Raw genomic sequence first — 13,019 nt, forward strand, 5'->3', positions numbered from 1 at the left:
CTACTGACATCTAGTAGATAGAGGCCAGCTAAGGATGATGCTAAATCTCTGAAAATGCACAGTACAGCCCCCACCACAAAGAATTACCTAGCTCATAATGTCAGTGGTGCTGAGGTTGAGAAACCTTGGGCTACTCTGTATGATGAAAGGCCCTTTGGTCAATTCCTCTGCCCAGATAATCCATTCACATGGAAACCAGAAGCACAAAGACCCATTCACTGCAGAAACTCAGCCAATGAGGGAAGTGAGCACTTGAAAGATCAGCTATCCTGTGAAGAGTCTTCCTGAGTCTTGCCTCATGGTCTAGAATATTTCAACCTTGGGAGAATGTGCTCAAGAAGAGCTATATCTCTCTCCCCACACACTATCAATTAACACATGAGTGGCTATCCAGTATGCCTCCTTTTACTGCAAGGATAATTTACTATGCACTTTCTATTTTATATTAGCTACAATTATTTCATTTGTTAAAAAAAATTTTTTTTAACATTTATTTATTTTTGAGACAGAGAGAGACAGAGCATGAACGGGGGAGGGTCAGAGAGAGAGAGGGAGACACAGAATCTGAAACAGGCTCCAGGCTCTGAGCTGTCAGCACAGAGCCCGACGTGGGGCTTGAACTCACAGACCGCGAGATCATGACCTGAGCCGAAGTCGGCCGCTTAACCGACTGAGCCATCCAGGCGCCCCTACAATTGTTTAATTTGTATCCGGCACATGCTAAGTGCTTTACAGAGGTTAATTTATTTCAATTTTCCAGAATAAATTGATATTGTCATTATGACCCTCATTTGTGTAGATGAGGAAATGGAGACATAGAGGACAGGTCACATTGTTTGTAAATATTGAACTAGGATGTGAAGTTGGGTGGAGTTTGACAATAAAACATATGCCAACTTAAGCCAACTGCTAAATTAGTGGGTATCCAACTAGGTACTACAGAGAACATTAAGACACGCGTAGCTGCTTGATGATATTTTGCCATGTTTGAGTTGTAGATATTTGGGCATAAACACCAGGAAAAAAAGAACCAGACTTTGATATAGTCATCTGGACCAAAAGTCAGGAAGAGAGCTACTGTGCAAGTATTCTAGAACATAAGCTCTAAGAAAGCTTGTAATTGTTTTGTCTGGTTTTCCTCTCTATCTTCAGTACTTGAAATAGTGTTTGGTACACACTAGGTGCTAGATTCACATTGTTGAATCAATGAGTGATATTACCAGAGCCAAAGATTTCCATGGCTTTTCCATGTTGACATTATCTGCCAACGTTTTGTTGCTTCGAATCACAAGAATTCCTTTCAGAATTACTTCAGTAAACACAAATTAAATTAAAACAAGAATTCTATAGTATTTGATGAAATACAAAGAAATATTAAAGTATAAGGCCACAGGAAGAATTCGGCATAGTTCTGGGAGGCTCTTTCACTTTCATTCTAATACTGGGCCTATCTCCCAGCTCTGCCTGGGTCTCAGTTCAATGATCTGAAGAGGTTCCAACTGGCTTTTGTTGAGTCAATAATTAATTTCTCTTGGGTCAGGTGATACTTTGGTCCAATAAATTTTAGACAGAGATGGAACAGGGTCATGCAGTGCAAACATAACCAATGTAAGCATTCACTGTCTGTGGGAGAGCCACTTTCAGAGCAGAAATATATGTCCAGGATGGGCACTTCCCAAAATGTTTGAAATGCTGACATTGCTGGCTTGAGAATGTGCCTATGATCCACATGGCCTGATGTTATTATCTCCTGACTTAGCATAATCACAACAGAGTAGATTTCATTAGCTCTTACAATTATTTGTGCATTTGGAACTTGGTTTAGGGAGAGTACTCTCCAAAGAAAGTGCATTATTAAAGGGGTTAGATATTTATACTTGATCACTGGTAAACATCTGTTGCTGGCCAACGAACATTGGTTTCAGCTGATGTACTAGCTTTCTCAATCAGCTGGGCAAATCAGTGGTCTTAGGCTTCTTTTTCAATTTAATATATGTAATGGACCAGGTATGGAACAAATTCTTATTTTCCATTAGCAAAAGCCCATATTTTAAGTACTTTGTAGATGACATTTCTCGGTCACTGGTGAAGTGTGTGTTATTGTAGTTCATGTGCATTTAATGTTGTCACTGAGGTTTTCCACGGTAGATTTATGAGGAAGATGATTTTGTGATCCAAATTAGATTGAGAAGCAGTGGTCACCTGCAGAAGAAAGGACCAGAGCCTGAGAAGTATTGTAGAGTAAGGAACCACATTTTCTTCTCCCTCATTCAGCCTGGATTCTAAATCATTATCTGAACTCATCATGTAAGAAGGGGATTTCACTGCACTTGTTACTTTAACCAATGGCATATTTCTGGCACCATTATGACGTGGTTGTCTGTAATATGCAGAAATGAAATACTGATTAGGAATACAGAACTGGTGATTTCAACCTGTGCTGAGTAGATTTGTAAAATTCTGTTGAGAGAGAGGACCAGTTTGCTAGCTTAGTAGAAAAAGCCCCAGAGGACTGAACTCAGTAAGACAAGATTCCAGCATGTAGGGAAAATGTGTCAGCCTCTCCCAATAATGAGGTAAACACACCTTTCCTAATAATGAAAGGAGTTACTTGTCACAGCAGTGAGGAAGATGTATTCTACCATGAGTCCAAACATGTTCCTTCTCCTGACCTTTCCCTTCCCTTGAAGTACTCTTGAAGTACATGGACCATTGATCACCATAGCAGCCAAAGGTGCCAATGGACATTTGCTTTGTGTGGCCTTCTTCTAAAACATATAGCCTTATTTATAATGTTATTCCTCATATCATGGCTTCTAGGATTCTTGCTAATTTGCTTTTTGGATGTGTCTCTGACAACTTTTCTACACTTAACCCCTCACTCACATCACTTCAAGCATACTTGATGTTCTTACATACATAGCTCTTACATCCATTTGGCATAAAGTTTTTAAGTAGGTATTCTTTTATTATCTGTCTCCTCCTAGGAGAATGTCAAGATTGGTAAAGGCAAGGGATTTGTCAGTTTGTTCCACTACTGTGTACAAAATCCTAGAATAGTGCCTGGCACACAGTAGCTTCTCAATAAACACATATTAAATACATAAATAAATAGGCAAAATAAAATTCTAGACATATTTCACACTTGCATCAGGAAATGCACTACATTTGCTTTACCTGAGTAGCATATTTTATGCACAAATGTAGGATATTAGACTAGTAGTGAATTCCAATTGAATTACTTAATGAATAGAATAATTTAAAGTTGACTTCTATCAGGTATCTATTTAAGAAACCTGCCAATATTGTTTTTTGTAATTTATCACCTTGAGTTTATAGTAAGGATTCTGGACTCAATATATCAACTTGTCTTATGAATGTGTCGCAATTCCTATTTTGTTTTCAGGTCACCAATTATGAAAACATAGGAGGAAGAGGAAAAGTACATTCTATTCTCATATTCAAAGTTTCAGCTCCATTAAAATAAAGAATAAAACCTTTTTACTTTTCAGTCTAGAGACTCCTTAAACAAAAGGTCGAAAGTACAAAGTGGTTCTAGAACAGCAGGTCTTGGAAAAATATACTTGAAGCACTTGACTTTTGACTTTACTCCCTTCCTTCCTTCCTCCCTTCCTTCCTTCCTTCCTTCCTTCCTTCCTTCCTTCCTTCCTTTCTTTTTTTTGAAACACTTGACTTTATAACAAGTGATGAACATGGAAGATTCTCCAGGGAACAAGGGTGAGGCAGAAATGTGAAGTGGACATGGCTTGTCTTTAAGATTCTTTCTGTACTTAGGTTTTGTTCATGCATCAAATGTCCCAATTTTGGTGATCTGTTTCTCAAGGTGTATGGTTGTGTATCATTCTTGTCCCCACCATTCTTGATACTTCTTTGCTGAAACCTCTTTCGTTTGGAATATAGAGAATTGGGGATGATAAATTACAACTGCTAATAATGTTGTTAATGATTATCAAATAATTCAGGTAATTATTAGTTAATAATTGTTTGGATAATTCAAATGATTAACAATTACTTTGACAAATCAATTTTTGCTCTTGGGCCATGGTAATTTGGAAAAGGGTCCGAGGTCTGCAATCTAGTTAACATAAATGTGTCCTTCCAGCCTTCTGTTGATGGTTGGTATATTTGGTATCACTGGTGCTTAAAATTATTTATTGAATGCTTGATAATGACTCTTGTGGTACTCGCAAATTCAGATCTCTTTAAGGATGTAACCACAACTTACATCAAAGGAGAATTTGACCAGGTTATAGGTAGTAAGAGTTAGGGCTTAATGAAGAAGGTGGGAAGATCCCATATGACTGACCAAACTATGCCTTTAATTCTCCCCAGTGGAAAATGATTGTTCACCATCTTATCCTGCATTATTTTCCTAGAAAGCAGCCCATTTTATTGTCAACAAGCATAGAGTCAAGTTTGGTGAACAGGATAGTTTTTACCTTTGATATGCTTATATTTAGAAAAAAACAAACCTATAGGACTCTTAGCTTTGCATCAATATTCATCTCTGTACTTAGGTTACAGAGATCTTAGCTGGAAACTAACTGTATCCACTGCTGATGTCCAAATAGAGCTAATGAATAGGAGGGACAGCTACCAGGAGCCAATTTGCATGAAGGGTTGAGGCAATACACTGGGCAAAACTGCTCTATTAACAAAGTAGCTTATGATTGTCACTAATGTTTGTCTCTCTATTCAGTCATCCTATTGCTATGTCCGAGTCTAACAAGAGGTAGTTCTGAGTCCTTCTTGGCAGATCTGCTGTTGACTCAGAATAAGGACTTAACACACTGACTTTATTTCTGGATCTTCCCCACTGCCCCCAAGATGAAGATACTACCTTTCTGGTATATGTTTTAACAATCTCCTGAAGAAATAAAAACTAGGTCACATAATGATCAAAATAAAGGTAGGTAGTTTAAAATTTTCAAATCACAGATAAATATGTTATAGATTGTTAGAATGGCAGATTCATTTCATAAGTAATGTAGTTACTCCACATGGTCTAAATGTGTTTTTATGTCATTCTGGCAGTAGAAAACAAGTGTGGATTTTACTTACACAAGTTTCCATTCCTATATCCTTTCTTCCTCTTCCTACCCCCACTTTCTTCTATCCATTTCCTTCAGGCTTTTCATTTACCTGCTAGTGATGCCCTGCCCACTTTAGAGTCAGAAAAAGTGGGATTTCTCATCTCAACTCCAGACAGTGTCTTGCCTTTTCTCCTCTCTTCCAGGGTAAAGAAGGTGACTTGCCTTCTTGCATCTAATTTAAGGTGTTGATTTTGCAAAGAAACTCGAAAGCAGTAATTTCTACTTCTGATGCTGAGTTTCAGAGGTTGATTGCGTATCTATTTTTGTTAGTTTGTAAAGGGAGGTAAGTCTCTGAACAGATTGGGAATTAGAGATTATATGGGCTTTAAAAAAGAAAAACTCTCTCATTTTTGCTAGAGGAGTTAGTAGCTGATTTTAAAACTTAAAATGAGCCTCATATTTCTGTTCCTATGGGGCTTATTCTGCATCTTCTAATGACCAATATGTGCAGTCTTAAAGTGAGTTCCATGTTTTTCTCAGTTTTAGTATTTCTTCCTCACACAGCTGTCAGTGGTGCAGTGTGTGGGCTCATCTGTGGGCAGAAGTGCTCTCCGGGTGGGCACTGTCTGTGCCCTCGAATGCAGATGGCACTCAGGGGATGGAGCAGGCACTTTCTTTTCTCTCTCTCCTCCCACTCTGCCCTCTAATAAAAATCCATTCGCAGTTTCTACAGCATCATGGGGAGATTGATTAGCTTACAGGTTCCATTCTCTCTGTTTACAAAGAAAATAAGAGTTTGTATGAAAGTGATGCAAATGGATAATTTAGAGTCATGAACCATACAGGAAAGGGAGGTTGGTGATGTAGACAAACCTGGAATGAATGGAAACTTGAAAAATCATTCCTAAAGAACTATGAAACTGTCTCCAGAAGTTCTTTCCTGTAGCAAATTTACAATCTTGAGTGAGTCTTAATGCTGATTTTATTTGATAGTTGTGATCAAATGAATTGTAAGCTTTGGGGCATTACATACTCCTGAAACCAAGGCTATTTAGGTTAAATTAGCTTTAAAATGTGCACTTACCTCACTTACCAGGTACTGAAAAACAGAAAGCATGACAGTTTAGACTTATGAGTATCTAGTGTGAATAGCTATTCTTGAGGAATACCTATTCTTGGACAATGCCAAAGTCCATTAGAAAAAGCCTATTTGCTCCCTATCCATGTAACTTCTGTATCAATATCAATAGAACATATTTTACTTTGAACTAGACAGAAATATGGGGCAATGGATACTATAGGAAAAGCAGGAAAAGTAAAGATTCTATTTGAAATAGTTATGGAAAAAAGCAACACTACAAAAGAAGTTAGACTTTGGAAATGGTATGCTTCAGTAGAGGAGAGAGGAGGTGATTTGTTCTCTCCATGGTTAGCATTCTGTTACATTTTCATCTCCCAGCAAGATAAACCAGAACTGTACTAATTTGCATAGTTGTTGGCCTCAGTTCAGGTCTCTGGTAAGTGGATGGTGTGAAATTTAATAAAAGGAAGCCTTACTTAAAATAGAGTTGAGAGGCCAGCAGGGAGAACTCTCACACCCTACCCCTCATTGTCAGCAGCAAATCCCAACAAGAAGAGACCACCCCAGCAGTTTTTCTCCTCTCTCAGCAACAGTCCAGCCAATGAGAGACTGTCACAACTCAGCCAATGAAAAGTCACCATACTTTGAACTTCCAGTTTACTCCAATGGACTTTGTGTTTATAACAGCTCCTCCCGGCCTTCCCTTTTCCTCTATAAAATAGCTATCCTCTCATTTGTTCCCTAGGGTGCCTGTCGTTTTGCCCTAGCTTGCTTGTCCTGCATTGCAATTCCCTGCTATTCCCAAATAACCCCCCCCCCTTTTTTTTTTGCTGCTAAAATAGCTGACAGTTTTATTTTTACGGTTAACAATACTGTGATAAAATTAGAAATGCAAGAGATTTACCGGTGCTGGGGGAGGGTGCTATGAAAGATAAAGAGGTAGGAGAGGATTTAGAATGTACTGCATACCCCACCCAGGTGGAAAGAGAGGAAGAAGGAAGAATGAGTAGGTTGGGAAGAGTCAAAGACTGCAGTGTCACTCCCAGAAAGTCTCAGTGAGGTTGATGGGCCACCCAAAGCAGAAGTTGTCCTTTACAGCAGTCCTGCGTTGGGCAGAAATCGCTGGTCCAGTTTCCCCGCCAGGCTCAGCAATTGGCTGGGAGCAGCCAGGAGGGGCGGGGCCTACGAGTGCGGAAGTGGCTCCTGCAGAGGGCAGATCTGATGTTGTCAGCTCATCAGCTCTTTGCAGCCGGTTCTCTTGAAGGGCCACCTGAGCAGTGCACCTCTGTGCCTGTCACACTGTCACTATGTTTTATATGTCCTGCGTTTTGGCTAGATGTCCTGCGTTTTGGCTAGTTTTAGACTAAGTTCTTCCACTGAGGCCTGAGAGTTTTAGCAAATATTTCATTAAACCTCATCCATTTATTTTTCTGAAATTGGCATCTGTACCCAAATCGCTCTGCTCATTTGGGCTGTCTGTTTCCATAAGATGTGTGACTTAAGCAAAATGTGTCTGAGAGTCGTGACTGATCTCCGCCCCACAGCTGAGGCTGTGCAAAATAAGTGCTATTTCTGACATATATATATATATATATATATATATATATATATATATATATATATATTTTTTTTTTCTAGCATATTTCCTAAATCTTTTCCTCACAGTGTGTCACACACTGTTTACCAAGTAAGTCCATCCTTTTCTCTAAGATCAAGAAGAGTTTTTTAGGAAGTGCACCCCCCCCCCCCAACCTCCAGCCTATTTGAAAGGACAGAAGGGTGTGAAAGCTGGCTCTGGGTAGGAAGAAGATAGATAGCTTTTCTCTCCATAAGCCTGGTTCTCCTTCCCAAGATGGTAATAGCAACATTCCAATTCTAATATATTCCCATCAGGAGGAAGCATCTGAGATCTCTGACTCAGCTCTAAACCCAAGCACACCATAGGGCCAGCATGTCTGAGAGGGATGCTCAGCCTGCAGACACCTGCAGCATTTCATCTGCTTCTAAAAAGTGGTGAATTGGTAAACCAATTGGCAAGGCAGAAATAAATTGCCCTGAAGTGACTCCTGGGTTTTGCTCACTTCTTCCTCTCAGCGCTCATCAGGACAGAATATTTTCATTTTGAGAGGGAAGAACTGTGAAGAGGTATCAGGAAAACAGCTTTTAGCATTGAAATGACACCTTTCTAGATTAAAAAAAAAGATGCATATTATAGGTGGTTTGAAGACTAGAGATTAAAAAGCTGACTTTGAGGTGGCTGCTTTGAAAATGGCTCCCATCCAGTGCAGTTCCTCTAGAGTTTCATCTCGTGTCCACAAAAGCCAGGCCTTCCATCCTTTATCCTGGAATCAAATCTGGATGTGCTTGTGTGCACCCTTGGCTAAGGGGTTCTTTCAAATGACCTGGCCTGTCCCTTCCACAGAGGTAAAGCTGCTTTCCAAAGATGAAAATTTTGGGGTTAAAATAAATTATTGTGAATGTTTAAGATGATTAGTGGCCTTACAATTCGTATAAGAGAGAGTACAGCTAATAAAATTTCTTGAGAGTCAGTTCTAAAAAGCAGTTGGTTATTCTATTTTGGGGTACAGATCAGAAAATTAGTTGTGGCTACTACTAATTTTTGTTCATATTGTTCCAGTTAGGCTATCACTAAGCCTATTAGACACAAATCATACCTATCTGTTCTCTACACAGCTCCAGTGAAACTCTTGCCAAAGAATTGTGTCAAGATGGTGCCCAGGGCAAATGTTTACCATTGTAACAATTCTACAAGAGCAAGTTTTGGGACCAGCACATTGCCTGAAAAATCACTGATGGACATCTGCTCAATATAGGACTGTGAGTCTGGGTCTCTGTGCTAGGGTTTACTCAGATACTTGGCTAATAGGAAGAAACCTGATACGGTGCTATTTCCCTATGGGGCAGCGCTTGAGTCCTTGTTCTGATTAGGACCTCAGGCAGCCACTTATCAGGTTTCTTAGTTGGCCATCTGGCCTTAAAAATATGCTATTTCTATTACAAAAAAGGGGAGATTCTGCAGTGGAAAAGTTTGAATATTTCTGGAACTCAGATTTAATACTGGAAGTATTACCATTGAGTTAATTGCCCAATAGTTTTAGGTGAACCTAAGTTTTTCATTTGAAATTGCACTCCCTAATGGAGTTAATGAAATTATAATGCTGCAGAAAGTAAGTTGATCCTTTATAACAGCAGGTATAAAACTAGGTCTTCATTTTAGTTCCTTACCAAATCTTTAAATTGAGGCCATATTTTGCTCTATTTAGTTTGCTATTCTTCTTTTGGCACTTTGGTGAAATAGTACATATTTAAAGATTGGTATTTTGGAACTCTGCAAACCACATAAGTGTTTTTGCTGGGAGAAGTTATTTCTGTTAGTTGCCTTCTTTACTTACAAGTTGACTGTAAAACATCATGAAGTTTATGCCCTATATAAATTGCTTTAATTATGTTGGGTTTATGTAACTTCTTGTTTGTATAGGGTAAATGGGTGGATGAATTTTGTTTTAAAGAACTGGAGAAGCTTGTTCAATGTTACAGTAAATAAATACAACCACATTTAAATGAAAGTATTTAGTTTTACTGGTTGTACTTGAGTCTCGATCACCAAGATCATTGTCTTTGCATGACAATACTTCATTTTGGTAATTAAGTGGAAAGAACAGGCCAGTATTCTCATCAAAGCAGTCCCAGATGGCAAGTGTAATTCTTAGACTTCCAGTTTACCAACATAAGAATTCTTCCTACCCTCTCCTGTGTCCTACAGAAACAAACATGGCCCAGATGCTGTGATAAATGTGTGGGATTCATCCTATATTCTTGTAGGAACATTTGTCATGGCCAACTCTAATTTAAGACCAAAAAATGCTTTCAGCTGCTTTTATCCGGTTTCTAAATCAAATAACAGTATCAGAAAGAAATTCGAGGAATTTTGAAATGACCATGGAGCTAATATATAACGAAAATCCTGGTATCAAAAATGCCAACATAATACCTATAACACTCACTTTTGTTTGCTTAGTATCCTGCAGGCAAATTGGACGTCGTCAAATAAAGTATAACAAAGCTTCAAAAAAGTTTGAAAATCTAGTCATTGCCCACTTTAATTATAGTATTGTCTGGTCAACTGGTAAGATAGTTGCACTTAGTATTTAAGCTCCTTCTGGACATCCTCATTTTAGCAATTATCCCTATGTCCTTTCTGTTGTAATATGCTTCCATTTTACTGGTCTTAATCATTCACGGTATGCTGAATACGAATAGTAATGAAGAAATGTCAAACCTGCTTTCCTTATTTATATATGTTTCAGGGTTGGTGATAGTGTTGTCGTGATGACAATCTAGATCTCCTAAAACTCCTGTGTTACTATATGGTATCTAACTCTTGGCTTGTCAAGGACTTGAGTTATTTTCTTTTGGTAAATATGTATAAAGTATTCAGAAAGTGTCCTGGTTTATGATATGCGTCCCGCATTTTATTTGTGAGTAGGTAACAAGATGAGAAAAGTGTTGAGGAGAGGAGAATAAAACAGAAGATACTTAAGTTCTTAGGGTAATCCTGCTCTTCCTAATGCCTTCTGTTCATTTGCATGTAGTATATTAATTGGATTCTTCTTTTATATGCTTATTATCTGCAAAATTTGGGGTTGGGTAAGTGAAAAACATTATATGACCAGTTATCCAGGAAAGGACTTCTGTGTCACAGATAGACAATGAGTTTCTTGAGCAAACAGTATAACTAATGGTGTATAATTGTCATTAGTAAGAATTTAAATTATGCATTTTCTAGGCCTGCTGTAACAAAGTACCACAAACTGGGGGCTTAAAAAAGACAGAAATGTACTGTATCATAATTCTGAAGCCAAGAAGTATGAAATCAGGATGTTTCCAGGGCCATGCTCCCTCTGAAATCTCGAGGGGAGACCCTTCCTTGGCTCTGCCTATCCTAGGCATCCCTTGGTTTGCAGCCACAGCACTTCAATGACACTCTTCTCTCATGTGTCTGTGTCTTTCCATGGTTTTCTCTCCTTGTGTGTGTCTCTCTCCTTTTCTATAAGGACACAATGCATATTGGACTAAGGGCCTGCCCTACTCCAGTATGACTTCATCTTGTCTTGATGACTCCAAAGACCCTTTTCAAATAAAGTCACATTCACAGGTACTAGGAGTTAGGACTTCATACCTTTTAGGGGGATACATTCAATCCAGAAACCTCAGTGTTTTGATTTCTCCAATCTAGAGTATTAGTTAAAATACAGAAACAACCCTGGGAATTTATTGTGAAGATATTGGGGAGTGACATAATAAATGGGAAACTGGCGGACTGAGCTAGGAGAATGGATGGGAATCAGCGGTCTTCTGGGGGAGGATCAGGCAGAATTGCAGCCAAGGTCATGCCACAGGAAGGTCTGACCTCTAGTCTGCCCCACACCATGATTAATTGGACTTCAACCATTGAATCAGCATTGCAGGAATGAATGTCTGATGATTGAGTTTAGAAAACTGTGCCAGAGTGAAGTGAGGAAGAATCTGCCACCCTCAGCTTAGGACGTGGGAGGCTGCGGTGGGAGTAAGTTGGAATCGCTTTCTTGTTAAAACTATAGTCAACTGGGAATTTTCTCAAAAGAATGATGGCAGTGCCAATAGGAAGAGGGAAGGGGGATTCAGATACTGGCACCAAATATGACAAATGTTTGCTGCAGGAAGGTACAGTCTATGGCACCAAATTAAAATAATCAACTTTTCAGGGATTAAAAAGAGGCTCAAACTCATAAAAAAGCAAGATTGGGCTTTGTCTTCTAAGTTACCCATCAGCTTATCAGTACTAGAAGGAATACCAGTGACAAACACATGTAAGCTTAAAACGAGGAATTAGAAGATACAGATTTTGAGAGGAAAAAATGGTAATAGGGCATCCACCTATGTGAGGACGATGGAAGGAAAAGGGTGGTATCTGACTCCCTAAGGGACTTGGTTTTTCATAGCAGTTGAAGTTACCATGTTTATAAAAATCATGGGAAAACCTTACATAAAAATAGAGAATCTTCTGGTTTCAGGTGATCAAAAGCTACATGAAATTGGAGCAAGGGCATCTTCTTTTATCCCCATGAAATTCTGGCTGAGAATCAAGTGGGTCACCTGTGGGTGGCAGTCATCTTAGGAGGAGCAGTGTCTTCACAAAGCCACTAGCAGCAGGCACAGCAGAAGCACATGCAATATATTATCATGAGTGTCCCCCAAATAACTAGAGAGATGCTTTAGGAGGGGTGAATGCTATCATGAAGATGGGATTGCCGGCTAAGGAAGAAGAATGGACACATTTTAAAGGTGAAAGTTCAGTGTATTTCTAATAAAGGATGCTGAACACACGGCCCAATATAATCCTTCCCCTGTCTGTGGAAAGCAAAGATGTAAAAATGTTGTACCAAATGATTCGTGTCTACTTTTCTTGTAACCCTTTCCTCGGGGGGTAACCCATGCCCTTTCCTCAGGGGACATCAAGCCATGGTGCTCAGCCACTGCCAGGTAACTAGCATCATTTCAAGAAGAGCTTATTCTCAGCTGTCTATTGTTTCTTCAGCAAACCTATAATGGCCCTTGGTCTTAAGAAAACTTTAGTGTCTAATTCCAAGATGAACAGAATAGGTCAGAAGGCTGTCTTGAGCTTCCTCCGGGGGCCACCACATCCAATAGACAAGACTCTGTCCTAAGGGCTGGTGTCAGGCTGGTGCTTTATTCTGCTCAGCCTCACAATCTAGGAAGGAAATAGATCTGAGCAAATGATACTGGTACGCAAACTAACTGGGTCGCCCATCAGTAGTGTTCAATTCATCAACTCCTCCCATTTGTTTCCTTCTGTGTATCCA

Source organism: Lynx canadensis, chromosome B1 (genome assembly GCF_007474595.2).
Source record: "Lynx canadensis isolate LIC74 chromosome B1, mLynCan4.pri.v2, whole genome shotgun sequence".
Lineage (NCBI taxonomy): Eukaryota > Metazoa > Chordata > Mammalia > Carnivora > Felidae > Lynx > Lynx canadensis.